We start from the raw sequence: 22,579 nt of genomic DNA on the forward strand, positions 1-22,579 counted from the left end.
AACTGAGCAAGGGAAGGGAGATTGTATATGTATAAATCCAGGTCACTATTGTGGAGGGGTCAGAAGCTGGATATATGTGTGTACACCAGGAATAATTAAAGTAGGAGGTGGTGTGTAAAATGGATAATAAGAGGTTCTACACAGAACCCGACATTCCTGTTTCTACAGGTGTTTCTATCAGAGATATGACAACTTCAGCTGGAAAAGAGCACTAGTGGTCTGTGTGATAATATTTCATTTCATCTACTAGAACCTACCACTAGAACTTGTCACAACTTGTTGGGACAATGCTAGTTAGTAACACATATAAAATTGTAGCCTATTCTTAAAAATCAACAGTTGGTATTTTATAGTTTTTTTTACATCATACTATAAACTATGATATTAAGAGTTTTTTTTTCAAATATAAACATTACAATGAATATACCACTGGAGAACAGTAAGTGTACTATTGAAAACATATGCCGGCTTTGCGCAGTGGCAGGATCATAGCCAATGAGGTTTATCCAAGGCGTGATTATTGCTAATTAAAAAAAATTAAAAAACAAAAAACATATGCCTTGGACTTTAAGTAGAATAAAATGAATTTGTATTAATCCCATGACACCTCCCTTGTAATTTGAGGCAGTATGTATATGACAATAGTGACTCATCTCAGAATAAGTACTCTGTCCCACACATGCTACTCAACTAGTTCATCACATCTTGTGTATTAATTCTGTTATCATAGTATGCTGAGCATCAAATTTATGTCTCTGCAGACCAAACAGATGCGCAAAACATTTAGAATAGTGTGGTAATCATCATTAAGCTAACTACAAAGATGCTGGGTACAGTAAATTTATACATCAATATTTTAATTGTTAACACTATTATAATCATATCATCTATAATAATAAACACTTTAAATTGACCCCAAAGTCTGAAGAGATAAAACAATAGGTAATTGCTTTCCCTGTATGTGACTGACCTGAGTTCTATCCCCAACACTTTAAACATCCCTTTTTTGTTTTTGTTTTTTGTTTTGGATTTTGGGCCACAGCCGGTGTTGCTCAGGGGTTACTCCTGACTGTGTGCTCAGAATTAGCTCCTGGCAGGCACGGGGAACCATATGGGACACCGGGATTCGAACCAACCATCTTTGGTTTTGGATCGGCTGCTTGCAAGGCAAACGCAGCTGTGCTATCTCTCCGGGCCCTAAACAATCCCTTAATCACTGCCAAAAGCCCTGACCACCTCTAGGTCTGGTCTAAAAATAAAACAAAAAGATCGAACACAAAGGCATATAAATACACAAGAGTATTTAAATTTTTGAGTAATTCTATTTTTGTTGCTTTTTGGGTTTGGGGGATGTTTTTTGTTTATTTGTTTGGTTTTTGGCTTATTTGTTTTTGGATCATATCTGGTTGTGATCACAGAGCTTACTACTAACTCAGCATTTAGGGCCACCTCCATATTGTTTCTCTACTGAATCACTCATTCTGAGAAAAATTATGTTGTGAGAAATTTTGTAGAGAGTTTCACATAGGAAAAGATTAAGATCTCTCATGAACAACTACAACGGTAATATTCAAATGCGTCATCCAGACCATCCTAGTCATCAGGGTGTCATAAGAACCCACCCTGAGCTGTTTAATTTTCAGGTGTTAAAGTTTTTCTTCTGTGTCCTTTTGTACTTCTAATTTCAGTGCCTTATGATTGAGAAGGTAGTCTGTACAATTTCTATCCTCTTGACTTTATGGGGATATGTTTTATGGGCCAGCATGTGGTCTATCCTGGAAAATGACCCATGTGCACTGCAGAAGAATGTGTATTCAGTTTTCTGGGGATGGAGTGCCCAATATATATATCTACTAGTCCACTTGCTTCCATTTCTCTTTCCAGAGCTAGTAAATTTTTGGGGGGTTTCAGTCTGATTGACCTATCAAGGGGTGACAGGGCGGTGTTGAGGTCTCCCACTATTATTGTGTTGGTATTGATATCTTCTTTCATATTTGTCAACAATTGTATTAAATATTTTGCTTGTCCCTCATTTTGGTGCATATATATTTAAGGATATTCTTCTCAGGTCAAAGCAAGGCAGGCTGGGAGACTGTCCTTTCACTTTGGCAGCCAGCTGGCAGCTGGTTGGGACAGAGGGGAATGTTCTGGTTCCTAAGGAGTTAAAAGCTGAGGGTTAAAGGGTTAAATAAGCAAAAATAACAGATTGGGGTGAGAGGGTGAAAGGATAGAAAAGCAAATTTTTTTTTTTTTTTTGGTTTTTGGGCCGGTGACGCTCAGGGGTTACTCCTGGCTATGCGCTCAGAAGTCGCTCCTGGATTGGGGGACCATATGGGACGCTGGGGAATCGAACCATGGTCTGTCCAAGTCTAGAACAGGAAAGGCAGGCACCTTACCTCTAGCGCCATCGCCCGGCCCCAGAAAAGCAATTGTAAAACGGTAAGCAGGGGAGGGGAAAAAGGAATGGTTATATATAACAGTGACTATAACAACATGGACAAGCATTATGTACAATACAGATGGGCATTAGACAGAAATAGAAGTATCCACCACATATACACTCACACACAGAGAAATTGAAAATTGATTCATGGGTTGCAGTTAAAGAACTGACCCAGGTGGAATGGGTCAGAGTGCTTAAAATATATAAGGCCAGCAAATCAGGGAAAGGTTTTACTAAGCAAATCATCATTGGTTAGGGTAAACTTCATTGTAGAAAGAGATTAGATTCTTCTTCTGAGATTATATTGTTCATAGAACATTTTTAAAACAATTATAATTTTTCAAGTCTAGAATACTAAGCAATATGGTAATGAGTACTGTAAGAAGAGCTTACACCATGAAGTATCATCTACTGGGTAACTAAAGCAATCATTAAATAAAAGAACAATATAATATGGTTAAACTATGCAGTATTACAAAACAGTAATTGAATCTATGTGTTATTAAAACAATGATGTGGATTCAGACAAATGAAACAAAACAGAGAGAACAGAAATGTATGGACACATAATAAAATTTATAGTAAAGAATCCACAATCATATAATGGACAAATGAAAAGGACAGAAAAGAAAAGAAGGAAGGAAGGAAGGAAGGAAGGAAGGAAGGAAGGAAGGAAGGAAGAAAGAAAGAAAGAAAGAAAGAAAGAAAGAAAGAAAGAAAGAAAGAAAGAAAGAAAGAAAGAAAGAAAGAAAGAAAGAAAGAAAGAAAGAAAGAAAGAAAGAAAGAAAGAAAGAAAGAGGAAGGAAAGAGAGAAGAGAAAAGGAAAGCAAGAAGGAGAGAAAAAGAAAAGGAAGTGATTTTAATTTTTCTGATTAGTTGGAATAGACTAGAGTATTCAGAGAATGCTCCCCAGATATACAATTATTCTTTGATAAAGAGGCAAGAAATGCCAAATGGAGCAAGAAATGCCTCTTCAACAAGTGGTGTTGGGACAACTGGTCAGCCACTTACAAAATAAATGGACTCAGACCTCCAGCTAACACCATGCACCAAGGTCAAATCCAAATGGATTAAAGACCTTGATAAAAGACCTGAAACCATAAAGTATATAGAACAACATGTAGGTAAAACACTCCAGGACATTGAAACTAAAGGCATCTTCAAGGAAGAAACAGCACTCTCTAAACAAGTCTAAGCAGAGATACACAAATGGGACTATATTAAGCTGAGAAGCTTCTGCACCTCAAAGGAAATAATGTCCAGGATAAAAAAGCCAGCCACAAAATGGGAGAAGCTATTCACCCAATACCCATAAGATAAGGGACTAATATCTAGGATATACAAGGTACTGACAGAACATAACAAGAAAAAAACACAACCCCATCAAAAATGGGGAGAAGAAATGAACAGACACTTTGTCAAAGAAGAAATACAAATGGCCAAAAGGCACATGAAAAATGTTCCACATCACTAATCATCAGGGAGATGCAAATCAAAACAACAATGAGGTACCATCTCACACCACAGAGACTGGCACACATCACAAAGAACAAGAACAATCAGTGCTGGCAGGGATGTGGAGAGAAAGGAACTCTCATTCATTACTGGTGGGAATTGTCTAGTCCAGCCCTTATAGAAAACAATATGGAGATTCCTCAAAAAACTGGAAATTGAGTTCCTATTTGATATGGTACACCACTGCTAGGGAAATACCTTAGGAACACAAAAATTCAATATAAAAATCCCTTCCTCACACCTATATTCATTGCAACACTTTCTTAAATTTACAATAGCCAGATTCTGGAAACAACCAAGATGACCTTCAACAAATGAATGGCTAAAGAAACTGTGGTAATATACACAATGTAATATTATGCAGCTGTCATGAGAGACAAAGTAATGAAATTTTCCTAAACATGGATGTACATGGAATCTATTATGCTGAGCGAAATTAGAGGGAGAAACAGAATAGTCTTACTCATCTATGAGTTTTAAGAAAAATTAACGACATTGAAATAATTCCCAGAATTGAGGGCTGGAAGGACCAGCTCAAGATATGAAGCTCACCATAAAGAGTAGTGAGTGCAATTAGAGAAATAATTATGTTGAGAACTATAATAACAATGTCAGTGAGTGAGAGTTGTAGAAAGCCTGTCTCGAATATAGGCAGGGGGTGGGGAAGCGATGAGATGGGGCCATTGGTGATGGGAAGGTTGCATGGGTGAAGAAGGGTGTTCTTGTTATGACTGAAACCCAACTACAGTTATGTTTGTAATCAAGGTATATAAATAAATTATTTAAAGTAAATTTCTCTGTTTAGTGATACAGAACTTATATATATGTATATATGCATATATATGCCATCTCTCTCTTTTTTGAGGAAGTTTTTGTTCATTTCTTTTCCCATTCTTTGATGGGGTTGGATATTTTTTATAAAGTTCTATTTATGCTTTATATATCTTTGGTACTAACCCTTTATCAGAGAGTAATGAGAAAATTATTTCTCCCAAATGGCAGAGTGCCTTTATATTCTGGTTTGCATTTCCTTTAAAGTGCAGAATCTTCTCAATTTAATGTAGTCCCATTTGTGTTTCTTTTCTTTCACTTATCCAATGACTGTGCATCCTTGTTTATCTTTACTTTTTTTGACCAATGGTGATGTATCCTTGAAGATGTTTTCAGAATCATGGAGAGTTCTGCCTATGTTTTCTTATGTACCTTATTGAGATATCATTTCACACAAGAGAGACTGGTTCACATAGAAGCAGAAAACAACTAGTGTTGACATGAATGCACAGATATAAAGACCTTCATTAATTGCTGATGGGAATGTTGACTAGTCTAACCTTTGTGAAAATCAATATATGGACATTCCTCAAAAAAACTATAAATTTAGATTCCATGCAAGTCAGCAATTTTACATCTTGGAATGTTCCCCAAGGGTCCTAAAAGCACAATAAAGAAAAGATATTTGCACTATTCACAATAACCAAAATGTGGAAATAACCTGTTTGCCTAAGAACAGATAACCAGGTAAAAATATCTTTTGTACACATATACATATACTCCTTGGCCATTAAGTTATGAAATTTGCTACTGTATAGATGGATTTGAGAATATCATGTTGAGCAATGTTAGAGAAAGTGGAACAATCACAGAATTATCTCACAAAGGTGGGGCATAAACAACCAGAGTTGATTAATAACATGCCCCAAATGAAATAGGAAAAATGAGCATAATAACCTTCTTTAGTAAGAAGCCTGGCACTTGAAGGTGGGTGAAGAGCACAGGCATACGTGCCAGATGATCTTGCAAGCACTATTATAAGTAATTCCTGAGCTTAAAACCAGGAGAAACCACTGAGCATTGCCAGATTTGTCCCCAAAACAAAAATAAAATAGTCATAAAGAGTAGACCTCCTATGAACCAAAATGTGTCTTATATACTACATTACACACCTTTAATAATTTAAATCCTAAATTTCAGAACTCTCAATGATCAAGGGAAATTTTCTCCTCCCCCTTTTTATATTACTGTATTTAAAGACCAGGTATTACACAGTTGCTCATAATATATTTGTTCCAAGACCAGTCCTACCACCAATATAAAATAATTCCTCCACCATTGTCCCCAAATTCCCACCTTTCTTGTTACAGGTAAGAGGAAAGTAAAAAATTTTTAAAGTACAGTAATAAGAAAAAATCCTGAAAATTAAAGAAGTATCTCTTAGTAAGGCCATTAAGTCATTGTCAGAAGGTTTGCTAAGCGGTTTGTTGCTAGTTGGTTTTCTGATATTTGTTTTGCTTTTGTAAATTAGGTGGCTTTGGATCTACATTGATATCTAAATTGCTGTGTTCTGACTGGGATGACAGTATTAAAAAATGGGTTATAGGGGCGGAGAGATAGCATGGAGGTAAGGTGTTTGCCTTTCATGCAGGAGGTCATAGGTTTGAATCCCGGCGTCCAATATGGTCCCCCAAGCCTGCCAGGAGCAATTTCTGAGCCTGGAGCCAGGAATAACCCCTGAGCACTGCCGGGTGTGACCCAAAAACCACAAACAAAAAAAATGGGTTAGATCTGGGCTGCATTTGAAGCTGTCCAGAAATTCCGAGCTCTATGTCTAACATTGGGACTTTTGTGGGACTTGGTTTGGGCTGCCAGAACTTCCTGAATACAAAAAGGCATAGTGGAGGATGGCTACTCATTCCAAAGAAGTCCTGCAGATGTTATTCCAAATACCAGAGTACCTGGAGTTTTGGTTGGTTTGGCATCTCTGCAGAGCTCTGTGTTGGGCTACTGACAAATTGACAGTTTTAGATGGTGTGTACAGCTGCTGTTGCTTCTGTAAGACAGGAACTTGGCTCACCCTCTCCACTTCTATTTTCAGCTGTGTACCCATTATTTTTTATAGTTTGGTATACATCTCTTTTGAGAATAGTGTATCTATGGAGCTGCCCTGATTGGGGGTCATTGATGGTAGTACTCAAGGATCTTGCAGAGTGAGGAACAAATCAATCATTACTAAAACATAGTTGAAACTGTATTCCACTCTTTGATCTCATTATCTTTTCTTCTTCCCTAAATAGAATACTAGTAATGAATTTGATTTTTTTTTGGTTTTGGGGTCACACCTGGTGGCGTTCAGGGGTTACTCATGGTTCTTCACTCAGAAATCGCTCCTGGCTGGCTCTGGGGACCATATGGGATGCCAGGATTTGTACCACTGTCCATCCTGGGTTGGCTGCGTGCAAAGCAATGCTCTACTGCTGTGCTATCTCTCTGGCCCCTGAATTTGATCTCGGTTATCTGTTTTGCTCATAAGTAGTACCATGATTTAAAAAGTTGTTCATAATGCAGTTATTTCAAGTATTCAATGTTCTAATACCAATCCCAGCATCAGTGTGACCTTCTTTCCATCAATATCCTCACTTTTCCACCCATGTCCCCAAGTTTTCCTCCTTAACAGACATCAAGTTTATTTGATTGCTTGTTACAACACACTAAAACATAAAATTACATTTGCATTAATCATTTCCTTCTAGGTTTGGGGTTTCTGCTGGGATATGGATGCCACTTGTATGCTGACAATCTGAGATGGCACTCTCAACTTTCTGAGGTTCCACAGATTAGCCGTGATTTCTGCACACTTGACTGCACTGTTCATTATTTTGGTTGCACACACTGGCATTTCCCACCATCCCCCCACAAATATAAATAGTAATCAAAGATCTTTCAAGAGTAGGGCATTTTAGAAAGCAGTGCTCTGGGGCTATTTCTGGTCCTGTGCTCAGGAGTGACCGACCCCTGGTGGTTTTGGTGGTCCAGATAAAGTCAAATCTGATAAAGTCAATTCTGAATAGATTGCATGCAAGACATATAGCCTGCCTCCCTATTTATTCTTAAAATATTTTTCTCATTTCTCAAATTAGGGCAAGTCAGATTACTGATTTTAGTTTTTCTTCTTTTATTATTACAGCCTTTACTGCATAAACTTTTACCATAGTATTGTCTTTTGTGTGTGTTACATAGCTTGTATATTCATTATTCGTTGCTTTGAAATTTTCTTTTTGATCCAATAGTTATATAACTATATGATTTACAAAAGAAATGATCTATTCTACTAAAATAAATAGAAACTATAGGTTTTGCTGCTCAAAGAAAATAATGAATGTTGCCTTAATTGTGTAAGTAAAATTTTGGGGAGTCTTTTCCTAGAGAGAACCATTGGTTAATAAAAGTTTTTCCTTCTCAGAAAAAGTGATAAAGTTTTCATTGCTATAGAAAAATAAAAAATGTAGGTTTTATTTAAACAAAATGTTCTTCTCAAGATAAATAAGTTCATACAGTAAAATGTTGATTAGGTGCTTCCCCGGTGTCTGATTAAAGGCTTCTAGCTTATTCCCTACATATCACTCAGGTGATGACAAATTAGTTTTGAACCACATTAATGTCATCTTCAAGGCCGAGGATACAAGTAGCCTTCAATTACGAGTAGAATAGTTTCTAATGGTGTCCCCAAATATGAGGCGGGGGAGTTCAAATTTTTGAGAGCAGGTTGCATGACTTTGCTTATTTCTGCTCATTTACTGATAAAGTGAATACAGGAGTATAAATTTTCAGCTTGAAAACACCACATAATAAATCATATTTTAGTCCTTATCTCCTTAGGAGGGAAAATTTGGGAAACATTTCTGCTGGCCATAAGTTTGTGCTGGTTTCCAGATACTAAGATAGTTTCTTACACCACCATAGACTTGGTTTTAGGACTGGAGAGAAATATATTTTTTAGGTTCCTAGAATGACTTTTTTTTTTTTTTTTTTTTTTTTTTTTTGGTTTTTGGGCCACACCCGTTTGACGCTCAGGGGTTACTCCTGGCTATGTGCTCAGAAATCGCCCCTGGCTTGGGGGGACCATATGGGACGCCGGGGGATCGAACCGCGGTCCTTCCTTGGCTAGCACTTGCAAGGCAGACACCTTACCTCCAGCGCCACCTACCCGGCCCCCTAGAATGACTTTTTAAAAATTTTACTAAAATGTTTTTAGGCACCCATGATTTATTTATGGGGTATCATACATACAATATTTCCATTTACCCCCCACTTATATCTTCCCCACTCATCCTACAACCTTTTCTCCACCTTATCAGTTTTGAACAACCCAGTGGTGCTCAGGGACTTTTCCTAGAAGTGCTCCATGGAATTCATAAGGCTTTGGGAATTCTAAGCAGCCACAGTTAAGGCAAATGCTCAACCTTTTTTATTTATTATATTTCAAACCCTAGAAAGCAGATTAAATAGTGATCTTTTTTTTTTTAAGTTTCCCCCAGTTTGAGCTAAGAGTAATTGCATAGGATAAAATATTTTATGAGATAGAGGTGATTTCTCTAAAAGCTTTCTTTTGGAGAAAGTGAAACTTTTTTTTTTTAAATACAGAAATTCTGAAATAATCCCCACCAATTTAACAGTGTCAACATGTTGTGAAGCCATTATGGTAAATAGGTAGCTTTTTAACAATAATACTTATCTAAAAAACTGACTTTGCTCACATTTATACTACTCAGATACTATTTCAGATCTATTAGGTAAAAATCAGGATATTGAAATTTCCTGGATTAATCAAGATATTGAAAATTTCTTAAATTTCCAAATTTATTCTCCAATTATCCAAATTATTCTCCAAAAATAGATGCTTTCCCTCTGTAACTTAAATAAAATATCTCCTGTACTAAAGGCATCTAAAGCATATAAACATAAACTGTTTTTACGTAAAAGCAGTAAACAGTCAGAATTCTTCTTCAATGCAGTCATAATGATGAAGTAATTATAATTATTCCTTTATCCAAAATACAGATATTATTGATTTTTGTTGACAGTTACTAGGTTGTTGTCAAGAAAAGTTCTAAATCTGGTGGTCTTTCTCAGAAGGGTCCGGTTTTTATCTTGAATTGGCAGTAGGGAACTCCTTTCCAGTATTATCAATGTTCTTCAAACATTTCTTGATTTTTAAGGCTTTTTGAAATCTCTGAAGTTTTTTGTGGCTTTTTTATCTCCAAAATTTTTTATATTATATTACAGTGTGTTTATAGTCTGATAGCTTATTCGACTTTTGTCTGTAATCTAGTTATCATTATAATCTGTAGTAAAAATTATATGCCTCTTATTTGCGGCTTCTCTTTGAACTGGAAGTGAAGCCCTTTATATTTCTTAATTTTATTAAAATTCCATATTTTAAATTTAATTTCATTCTTCTACATGGTCTCTAATGTTTCTCAGACTTGTCTGCAAAAGGGAATACCCTAGGATAGAATAAAAATACAGATTTCTTGGTACTATCATTAGAGATATTATTTTAGTTTATCTTTATTTTGCTGATATTTTGAATTTGTTAAAATTCCCCAATGATTCTAACATTGGTGGCAGGAAATGATGAAGGCATGGGTGTTGGAATATTATCTGACTGAAATTAAGTCATAAACAACTTTGTAACTGTATATCTCACAATGATTCAATGAAAAAATTATTAAAATAAAAAAATGAAAATGTCTTCAGTTAATTCTGATATGAATTAAAAATTTAAAAGCATTGTGTTTTTTTTTTCCTTAGGAGAAGATTGACTTTAGTATATATGATGTAGAGACTTTGGAGAGGCCATTTTTAGTCTATTTGCACTCTCTAAACATGAAAAAAAAAAGCCTCAGTATGTTAGAAAATTCTACAGGAAATTCCGCAAAACCAAACCCACATGTTGTTTTAGAGAACCAGCTGTAGTTACATTCAAAATACAGCTAAGAATTATCAGAAGGAATTTGCCCTAGAGTAACCTCCTTCCAACAAAGAATTTTATGGTTTAATGCTACTTTTTATACTTAACCTATAATCACTAACGTTAAGCAGTTTTCAGGACAGTGAGAATATGTGTTTAAGTAGTATGACAGTACTTTAACAAACTTCATAAATCTTCACATACTTTAAAGATTCTAAGATAATACTTTAAAATAGATATTTAGTTCAAGGACAAGAAATGATCATTTGACTTTCCCCCAAACAAAAGTACAGTGACTTCTACTATTGTACTAGAGACTTTTATACTTTTCTGCTTAGGACAATACAATTTTAGACTTTATTAGAAAGAGTAAAATAGAAAGACAAGAACTATTTCTTGTACTAAGATACAAAAATCAGGATATAATATGCCAAGATTAGGATTTTATGGTTTCAAAAATTCCATGAGCTACAAATTTTCCTCATGTACAAAAACAAAACATAAACAACAAATCAAGACCATATCAACAGCTGCTTTCTATTAGCAATTCTCTTTAGAGTCGATTAAACAAAAACTAACTAAAATAGACTTTGACAATTTTCAAATTATTTTATATGTATTAAACATAAATAATACATATAAATAGTACTCAGGATAAAAATTTGACAAGATTCCCAGTTTCAGTCAAACACTCTAAGTCTCAGTAGTTCTAAGAATGTGAAAGTCTCACTGGCCTCTTCATGGGAAACATTGTGCCTACACAGGAAATCATCATTAACAATATTGTAAATCACATTAGAGTAGAAACAAAATAAACTTTCAAAGTCATTCCTTTTGAAGGTACCTTTTTTATTCACCAACTCCAAAGTATCTCTAATTTAGAAGACAGGAGTCAATATAAACTACCCACAAATTCAAATCTACTTCAGGGTAGTTATATCCCTTTCTTTTCTATGTTAGCTTTCCTTTCTCTTAAATACCTGTTTTTTTAATTAATAACTAAAGAAAATAAAATGTTAATTTTCCATTTAAGGGTTATTTATTTGATCAATTTAAAATTCTAATTCTCTTTAAAAGTAATTATGTTCCAAGTTTCTTCACACTCCTTTCAAGTATGAGTGTTGACTGGCCATCATGGAATTGAGATGATGGTATTATAAGGAAAAAACAAATAGGCAGGGTAAAATTCAGAAACAGAATGAATAAAATGTCATGTGATCTAGCTAGATTATAGACTTCTTACTATTGTGCTTTCCTGTCTTTTCATTAACATTATAAGGACCCTAAAGAAAGGAGACTAGTAGCATTTAGGTTTAATGAAAAGATAGAAAAAAATTGTTTGCTGCATCCCTAAAGTTAGAGGTATAAAAAAGGGAGAGCAATAATTCTGCACCCAAGAAGTAATCCTTCTTTTTGGAATCTTTACTGCTGTGAGAGCACTCCTGCTTTCTTTATTTCTTTCTTTTTCAAATAAAGTCTGCTTGAATTTGACCATTTTCAATTCCTGCTTCCAATCTTGAGTGGCTATAGACAAGAACATACCTAAGACAACAAGAATAGACCACTGAATTGTGTACTGCCTTTGTCTGCCAGCTAACTTGTGGGCACTAACTCAGACTCCCAAAGTTAAAGTGAAGATATTTGAATTAAAATAGGTGCAGAAAGAAAGACTAGTTGTTAGGTCCGGGCGGTGGCGCTAGAGGTAAGGTGCCTGCCTTGCCTGCGCTAGCCTTGGACGGACCGCGGTTCCATCCCCTGGCATCCCATATGGTCCCCCAAGCCAGGAGCAACTTCTGAGCGCATAGCCAGGAGTAACCCCTGAGCATTACCGGGTGTGGCCCAAAAGCCAAAAAAAAAAAAAAAAAAAAAAAAAAGACTAGTTGCATGATCTTATATGCTAAAGTGGCCCTCAGAAAATAAAGCTGCTCCTAGTTATCTCTCTGATTTCACATTAATTCAACAGCTCAGAGACAAATTTCCCATTTTCATTAGCAGCAGCCAATACAAGGCACATTGCCTGCTATGCACCACCCCTCCCCCTCTTTTAACAATAAGTGTTTTCATCTCTAGCTATTAATGACTTGCACACGTACACTTGCCATTGCTTTTAAGTGAAATAGGTATTAATTCAGGGGGAACCCCTTGGATGTTAAATCACAAAACCAAGAATAATCTGAAAAGAAGTTACTTTGTCACCAACTCTTTTTCTACTGCAAAAGTATGGAAGTAGGACTCTCTTTGGAGATGTTGAGTCCTTATAAGACTGTGAATAATATCAATGTTAACCAACAAGGAGAAAGATGAGAAGAAAAGAGAGAAGAAAAAGCCTTAAAATAAGAACATAAAAAAATCACCACAAGCTCATTTTTTCTTTCTAATATCTTAGTTGTCAATTTAGCTGCTCAGAAAGCCCCAAACTATGGAAACTTGTAAACCCTATAAAAAAAAAAAAAAAAAAAAAAACAACTTTTAAAAGCGAGTGGCAAATGTACCATTCTCAGTGGGCTGCCCACTGCCCCTTTAGAATGAGAAATTCCTTTCTTTGACTTGATAGGGTTCCTAAATAAACATTTTAAAACCATTGTTTGTCTTATGAAATTATTTTCTGGAAAAAAAAAAGAGATTGAATCTGGGAGTATGGGTGGATGTCTGCACTCTAGTGTCCGTTTTGTGCAGGTGCTTGCACAGACTTTATCAGTCTTAACCATCCCACCCTCAAGAACCTCACTGGTAAGATAGATACGGAATGAATAGGGTGGTTGTTAACACTTTCTCTCTCTATTCTGGCTATTACTTCCTCTTCATGGTACTCCACATTGCTACAAACAACAACTTTGGCATATATAAACCATTCTCCCTCCTATTTATCATTTCATTTGCAATCTCCCCAAAGAGCTACTCAAAATGGAAGAGAAAAAGCTTCCCTCTAAATCTCTTATTCATATACCCTTTATTCTAGGCCTAAGATTCTGTTATTGCTGCATTTCTTTCCAAAGTATTTTCAAGATTATGCAATTCATTGTCTTTCTTGTGTGATTTTAGTAGCAAAAAGAAAGTTTGTCCTAAATCTTTATGTTCTTCTCAAGCTGATCAAACAGTCAAATTAACCTGAGATAGATTATTAGTGACAGAACAGGGTAGGTCCTTGTAGCTGGAAGCAAAATATTTATGCATGCATGAATCAACCCTAAACAGGATATTTGAAGGGAAAAGAAAGTATTCTCCAGAAACTAGGATCAGGGGCTAGAGAATGTTATAAAGTGTCTATATTATTCTATGTTTGTAAGGAAGGAGTGAAGTAGCTCAAATTGTGAGGTGAGGTCTGAGTAGTCTTTTCTATACTTTTTTGGAATAGACTCTCTACTTTTTTGTTTGTTTGTTTGCTTGTTTTGTTTGGAGGACATAGCAGTGGTGCTCAGGGGTTTTTCCTAGCAGAGCACCTTCAAAACTAAAAGGCAAATTTCGTTATAATGAGTTATTTTAATGATAAAATTAAATTATAAATGCCCCTGTATACGTTAAGAAAAACTCCTTAGTCTAAAGATAAGGGAGATTGGCTTATCAGCTTTGCTACAGGCTAACAGTTGTACTGTGGGTTAGCAATTCAGCAGAAGATAGAGAAGTTGGGGCTGGAGTTGAGCTCAAAACCAATGACAGTATCATTTGAGATTTACTATGCAACAGAATATGTAAATGCTGGTGCACCACAACATGTAAGGGTAAATGTACACTTCAAGAAATAGTGTATTGTCCAGGTTGAACACCACAATCCAATCTTGAGGCCAATGCAACCAGTGTGTTTAATTACTGGTAACTACAATAGCAAAAAGGGAAAAGGTAGGATACATTAAAATAAAAGACCTACTGAAATATTTGTGAGTTTTTTTGGTTTTGGTTGTTGTTGTTGTTGGTTTTTTTTTTTTTTTTTTGGTTTTTGGGTCATACCCGGCAGCGCTTAGGGGTTACTCCTGGCTCTGCACTCAGAAATTGCTCCTGGCAGGCACAGGGGACCACATGGGGTGCTGGAATTCGAACCACTGTCCTTGTGCATGAAAGGCAAACTCCTTACCTCCATACTATCTCTCCGGCCCCCCCTACTGAAATATTTTAAATGTCCTTTTTTGTAGTTTTGGGGCCACACCGAGCTGTGTTCAGGACTTATTCTGGCTCTAAACTCAGAGATCATTCCTTCTAGATAATATGGAATTTTGTATTGAACCTGAGTGAACCTCATGAAAAGAAAATTAAAAGGAAAAAAACCCTGCTTAGTACTATGATATCTCTGTGGCTCATACATTTTTTAAGTTAATCTTCTTGAAAGAATAAGGATAAATACAGAATAATATAACTTATATGTGGTGTTTAGAATAACTCCTCGAATACAAAGGAAGATGCTGTGAACATCATAGGTGCCAAGGAGAAGGGAGAACAAATAGGTGTAAGGAGAAGGGAACAAATCGAACGAAAGAGGAGAAACACAAAGCTTTTACTTCCTTTTATACAACAAAGAAACCTGCTGTTTAGATTGAACAGGTCTTCAATCAACCTCTCACTACAAAGGACTATAATAATCTAAGTTTGTATCCACAAAATCAGGTGCAGAATATGATTGGAAGCCAGAAACTTCCACTTCTGTGCTCACTATCAGTAATTTTAGTGCCTTAACTATGTATAAAATAACTCTTCAACTTCTTTATCCACAGAGGTTCTTGGAGATATAGGTTGACACCCTAATTTTGCAATTCAGCACTCTGTCATATTAGACTCCAAATATAGTGCACATTATGAAAATGTATAGACAAAACTAATTGACTCCAATTAATCTATTTCCTTTTGAGTATGTCTGCTACTATGATACAAAGCTTATGACCATAGAGACCATTGACATAGGCAGGCACACTACACACTTTTGTTACAGGTTCTGCTCATTGAGTAACATTTTCACAAATTACTATTAACCTCCCACTTTCCCCCTTTTTTCATCTTTTTCAATTCAAGCTACGTTACTATTATATCATAATGCCCATACTGTCGTTTCCTTTCAGGAAAGGAATCTCTGTGCACATGACACAGTGGATGATACTACATGGAGTAGACTTCTCTAATAGTGCTCACTACCATATTGTTTAATACTCTAGACATGAAAATTGTGGCTATCCTAAAATGCTCCAGGCACAATCTAACCCCAAAAGCTTCATTTAGCAAAGTTCACTCTTGCCATTGATGAACTGCCTAGAAATTGGAAAATCTTTCCCTTTGATGTGCCGACCCCATTTTTAACAAATTTTAAAATGTATTTCTTTTATTTTTGTTTATTTTTAAATGCTCTACCCATCCCAGAAGGGTCAGACCTCCAACTACAACCTATGAATCCAATTCTAATGTCTGTCTGTAAGTGGGTGTTAGTGTGTGTGCAATGGACTCCTCTATGTTTGCCTAATCTGTATTGTAAATCCCTGCCTATATTGTATATAATCCCGCATATATTATCCCTCCTTCCCAGTCCATTCAGCACCTTACAAAACTCCAACCCTCTCATTCTGATCCATTATCTCTCCCCATTTAGCCCTCTTTACACTCAGGGTTTTTTTTTTTTTTTTTTTTTTTTTTTTTTTTTGGTTTATGGGCCATACCCAGCAGTACTCAGGGGTTACTCCTGGCTGTCTGCTCAGAAATAGCTCCTGGCAGGCACGGGGGACCATATGGAACACCGGGATTCGAACCAACCACCTTTGGTCCTGGATCAGCTGCTTGCAAGGCAAACGCCGCTGTGCTATCTCTCCGGGCCCTACACTCAGTTTTTAACTCCTCAGGAACTGAGACTATCTCTCCTGCCCCAGTAAGCTTCCACCTGGCTCCTAAAAAGAAAGGATACCCTCTCAGTCCCTCATCTTTCGTCCAGGCAGGAAACTGCAGCCACCGCTCCTGCTGACTCATTCTAAGTGGCCTTTTTTCTTTCACTTGCCCTCAATGTGGACTGTTGCTTACTACCGGATTCAGCTCCAGAAGGACTCTCAGCTTGGGGACACTACCTGATCCCTTACTGCTGCAGATCATTTCTTTTTTTTTTTTAATTTTTATTTTGATCATAGTGGCTCACATATCTTTCACATTAGTATTTTAGGTGCATATTAACATTGAACCAGGGGAATACCCACCACCAAATTTGTCCTCCCCCCCTTCCCCATTCCCTTTCTGCAACCCATATCCCCCACCATCACCCCCCAGGCATGGTAGGTGGTCCCCTCTTTGTCTAGCTTCCTATCAGTGATCATACATCTGTTTGGTCCTGGTGCCCTCCCTTGTTTCTCCCTCTATTTGAGAGGCTAAGCTAGATAAATTGAGTTATGTGGTTTTGTTTGAGGGAAAGAAAAGCAATAGAATGGGGTAAAGATTAAGCAAAAAAGATGAAAAATAATAAAAATATGCTGAAAATGGGTGGAGTCCTTCTAGTGGCTATCAGCCTCAGTTTGAGAGAGGACGTGAAAAGGTAATTAAAACACCATAACAATACAAAAATAAATGTCAAATTAAATATCCAGTGAGCCCTATAGCAATAAAGTGAAGCACCACACAATAGTCTCAGTTCTGAATTCAAATCATGCCAGAGTGCAAAAAGAAAGAGAAAGATAAGATAAAATAATATAAAATAAAAAAGGAGACATCAACTTCAATATCTACACCAAAATAAGGACATCAAAAAAGCAATCAATCAATTAATAAATATATATGTGGAAAAATGATTATTTTGTGCTTTTTTTTTTCTTTTTCCCCATGCATAGGCACAGCAACTATTGGGGATATTATAGAGGGAATTCCCTTGGTCTACTCTAGGAGATACAGGGTTTCTCCATCCCTGAACTATACTGTCATGGGATTAACTATAGACTCCTTGCATGATCATTTACTCTCCCCTCGGTGCTTTTGTGGTGTATGGAAGACTTCTGCTTCGTCATGGATGGTAAAATCAGTCCTCTGTATCTAGAGATCTTGGTGACTGTGCAGCTCAAGGAATGGAGCTAATGATTAAGGATTTCTTTGTGGTTCTAGCAGTTCTGCTTCTTCAGTGTCATTTTAATTCACATTCTGTAGTTGGTGTTCTTGGTCATTATGTTGTTCCTAAGATGGAGCCTGGGACAGTCTTTCGTTATGTTTCTGGAAGACCCGTTCACTTGCGGTTGTCTCAGTCAGACCTCTGGAATTGGAGATCTTGTTTGTTGAACAGATTGTAGACCAAAAGCTAGGTTAGAGATTTTTGTTGTTGTTGGTGGTGGTGGTCCCAGGATGCGTACTGTCTAGTCCTGGTTGTAACAACCAGTCATCTGTAGCAATCTTGGTTTTTGCACAGATCAAAGGGTGACATGTCTTCTGATTTTGTCTTATCGTTGGCTGGTGAGGAAGGATAACTTGCTCTTAGATCTAGTTGTTCCCATTTCCTCATTGTCAGGTTATAAATTTAGAACTGGCGTATGTTGGCGTCAGAGCAGCATTATGAATGCCCTGGAGGGTACTTGGTTCCTGGAGCTATTGTGGAGAACTCTGTCGTTTCTATGTCTGGGATCCAGGAGTCAAGGATGGACGGTAGGTGCCTATTTCCCTGAAGTCTAGGTTGGTTCCCCATGACATACATTCAGGGTGGAAGATGTCCCTGTGTTGTAAAAACGTATAAGTTCTTATCCCTAGTAGATAAGAGCTTGCTTTTACACGTACAATTTCCCCTTTGTTTAATATGTCTTTGCAGGAGGAAGTGGTGCTACATTATATTGCTGGTGGATTTGGGGGTGGAGAGAGAAGAAAACAGACCCATGACAGAAACTAAAAATATATATGCTCAGACATATCTAAAGAAAAAAGAGTGTCTTAAAAGAAAATAAAAGGATTAAATAAAGGACATAATTAAAGGAATAAAGTGGGGCCAGGAGGGATAGTATGGAGGCACGGTATCTGTCCTTCCTGCAGAAGGACGGTGGTTCACATCCCGGCATCCCACATGGTCCCCCATGCCCACCAGGGGCAACTTCCGAGCACAGAGCCAGGAGCACCCTCCGAGCACCACCAGCTGTGACCCAAAAGAAGCGCAAAACAAATCAAATCAAAAAACAGAAAGTAGAACAAAACAAATAATAATAATAATAATAATAAAAACGAACAAGGGGGAAAAGAGAAAATAAAACACAAAGGAAAAGGGAGAAAGTGATACAGATTACTTTACATTTGGAGAGAAACAGGATAAGAGGTTGTGTTATATAGGTCTATACTTATGATGAAAGTATAGGCCTCCCCATTGTCTTTTGAGATTTCCTTGTGAGATATGGGGTCAAGGCAGGAAGGTCTTGGGTAGAGTTCTTGCAATGGGAGTCCTTTTGGAGCTAATCCGGTATTAAGCCACAGCCACAATATGGAGAGGTGACTAGGAGGGCCATACTGCATGAGTCAGTCGGGGTGTTGGTTGTATTTTCTTGCTGGGAACAAGGTGTGAGTTTGAGTGCGTGTCTCTTCACTTGGGAACTGGGTACTGGTTCGATAGTGTAGGAGGTTGGTCTTGATGCCTAATGGGTTAAGAATTGAGGGTGAAAAGTTATAACATGGTGGGGATATCGGGGTGAAGAGATAGTACGATTTCTGAGGGGGGGAGAGGGGATAGTACATAGGAGGGGTTATATAGGGTATAGGTATGGATTGTTTGTGGTTTTAGTTTGTCTCTTAAGGAGGATTCCTATCTCTGTGTGCTCCTGCCCCCATATAAACATATAGAAGTTAGCTTAGGTATATATTAATGTAGAGAGGTGGGGAGGGCAAGAGATACACTGAGTACAGAAAGATAAGTAGGTATAATACTTGTAAGGAAAGGAAACTAATAGATCAACTTTTGGATATGTATAGGTTTTGTGTCTCGAGTACTAACCATTGTGTTAGTGAGATCTATCTATATAGATGTTTACCCTTTGCAGTATTGTATGCAGCACTCTATATATCAGCTTTCTTTCCTTTCCTATAGAGGAGGTAACCGTGTGGTTTTTATTTGACATGGATTGAATTGATGGTAATGAGGAGAAGAAGGTGGAAAAAGAGGGAGACAAGAAGAGAAAAAAGGGAAAACAAAACAGAACAAAACAAACCGACAATTAAACAACAACAACAAAAATATGAAGTAATGAGAAGAAAGGGTAAAAGAACAAGGGTATGTTAGTTTGCTTGAATGTGTTCGATGCTTAGGACCTGTAGTAAAAATCTGTAGGTCACAGTTGTTGCTTCGGTGGTCTGGCTGGTCATGCACTTCAGGTCCTAAAAGAAGACATGTTCTATAGATAAAGGGTATGTTAAAAAGTTATATCTGGACATTTTCATGATGCAAGCTGAGTATGGTGCCTCGTGTGACTCAGCACCGAGGTACCACCGTAGGATGTTCACCCTTTGTATCCAGGAACCCCTATGGGCAGAAAAGATGAAAGGTTATTTTAAATGTGGTAAGGTTCAGGCATTCAACCATAATGTTTTGAAATGTTTCCATTGGAGTCAATAATTTCCTATCATAATATTTACCTGTATTCCTGTATAAGATCCCTATGTGCCTTTGATAAGATCATTATGTGCCTTTGTAGTAAAATGATAATTACATACCTGTTCTCTCTATGCTGCTGTTTTTGCTGTTGCTGTGTTGTGTTTTTTTTTTTTTTATGATATAATGTGTAGTCTGGCTTCGTGTTGTTTCTCTTCCCTTTGTTTTGGGCTCTACTTCCCAATATATGGTGATTATTACAGTGTTTCAAGTTTCTATCCTGTTATACCCTGTTATTTAATCGTGGGGTTTTGGTTATATATCTGGTGCCTATTCTAGGTACTTCAGAATAGTGCTATCATTCTGTGTTTATCTTTTGTCTTCTGGCTTGCTTCGTTTAACATAATATGTTCTAGGTCCATCCACGTTGCTGCAAAGTCTGTGATTGTATCATTTCTGACTGCCATGTTAGTATTCCATTGTGTATAGATACCACATCTTAATGGTCCACTCATTTGTTATTGGACATCAAGGTTGGTTCCAAGACTTGGCTATTATACTGAGTGCTGCAATAAATAGTGGGGTGCACACATACTTTGGGATGAATGTCCTTCTGACTTGGGGGTAGATACCTAGGAGAGCAATTGCTGGATCAAATGGAAGCTCAATTCTGAGTTCCTTGAGCACTCTCCAGACTGTTCTTCATAGGTGTTGGACTAGGCGGCATTCCCACCAGCAGTGGATGAGATGCCTTTCATACCACAACCTTGCCAACAGAGATTGTTCCCATTATTTTTGATGTGATCCATTCTCACTGGTGTAAGGTGGTACCTCATTGTTGTCTTGATTTGGATTTCCCTAATGATGAGTGAAGGTGAGCATGTTTTCATGTGTTTGTTGGCCATCCTTCGGTCTTCCTCAGAGAAGTTTCTATTCATTTCATATCCCCATTTTTATGGCTTTATTTGGTTTTGGGGGGCTCAGCTTTCTGAGTGCTTTGTATATTCTAGATATCAGCCCTTTATCTGACATGTTGAGTGCAAAATTTTTTTCCTATCCAGTTAACTGTCTTCTTGTGTTAAGTAGGGTTTGTTTTGCCATGCTTTTTAGTTTGATGTAGTCCCATTTGTTTATGTCTGATGCTAAAGTTCTTGCCATTGGTGCTCCATCCTCAAAGACCTTTTTGATATATAGGTCTTTGAGTGTTCCTGCAGACATTTCTAAAACTCCATAAGACCACAGTGCGATTTGGATCTCCCTGACGATTAGTGATGTGGAGCATTTTTTTTCATGTGCCTTTTGGCCAATTGTATTTCTTCTTTGAGGAAGTATTGGGTTACACCTTATTTTACCAAAAGCAAAGTTTATTACTAATTTCTTTGTATCTGTTTGTTTTCAACTTGGTTTCACCCATAACAAAGATTGTCTAATATGTAAACCTGGGCAGGACAGGCTCAAGATAGCTGCCCTACCTTGGGGTGGTCTTTATACTCAATAAAAAGGGTAGTTCTGGCAGGCAGCAGGGGCTCCATACTAGGTAGAAGATGGCCAGCCTACAAGTGTTTCACCCTCAGCCTGATTTGAATTATTTCTTGTTCGACCCTGACTCAGAGTCCTTCAAGTCCTTCCTGGTCTTGTAGATAGGGCACTTGGGGTAAATTTACAAGGAAGAGTCTGTTGAATTCTTCTCCCCATTTTTTGATGGGGTTAGATGTTTTTTCTTGTTCTGTCAGTATTTTGTATATCTTCAGTATTTTGTATATCTTGGGTATTAGCCCCTTGTCTGATGGGTATTGGGTGAATAGTTTCTTCCATACTGTGGGTGGCCTTTGTTTCCTAGTCACTACTTCCTTTGAAGCGCAGAAGTTTCTCAGTCCCATCTATCTCTACTTCCATTTGTTTTAGAGTGATGTTTCCTCCTTGACGATGCCTTCAGACTCAATAACATGGAGTGTTTTATCTATGTGTTGTTATATATACCTTATGGTTTGGGGTCTGATATCAAGGTCTTTAATACATTTGGATCTGATCTTTGTGAGTGGTGTTAAATGGAGATCTAAGTTCACATTTTTGCATGTGACTGACCAGTTGTCCCAAGACCACTTGTTGAAGAGGCTTTCTTTATTCTGAATTGCATTTCTTGCCCCTATATCAAAGATTAATTGATTGTAGGTCTGGGTAATATTCTCTGAATACGCAAGTCTATTCCATGATCTAAGGGTCTGTCTTTGTTCCAATACCATGCTGTTTTAGTGACTATTGCTTTGCAATGCAATTTAAAGTTGGGGGAAATATTACAACAACAATGAGAGGACGAGAGTGATAGCACAGCGGTAGGATATTTGCCTTGCACACAGCTGACCCAGGACAGGGT

At 37.2% G+C, this 22,579-nt stretch overlaps 1 non-coding gene across 1 annotated transcript; it reads left to right on the plus strand.

Annotated features, from left to right (window-relative positions):
* Positions 1-466: 466 nt before the first annotated feature.
* Positions 467-604, plus strand: LOC126005494 (U4 spliceosomal RNA). Its single transcript, XR_007494551.1, has one exon. It is a non-coding gene; the product is annotated as a U4 spliceosomal RNA (small nuclear RNA).
* The last annotated feature ends 21,975 nt before the right edge of the window (positions 605-22,579 follow it).

This window comes from Suncus etruscus, chromosome 3, assembly GCF_024139225.1.
Source record: "Suncus etruscus isolate mSunEtr1 chromosome 3, mSunEtr1.pri.cur, whole genome shotgun sequence".
Lineage (NCBI taxonomy): Eukaryota > Metazoa > Chordata > Mammalia > Eulipotyphla > Soricidae > Suncus > Suncus etruscus.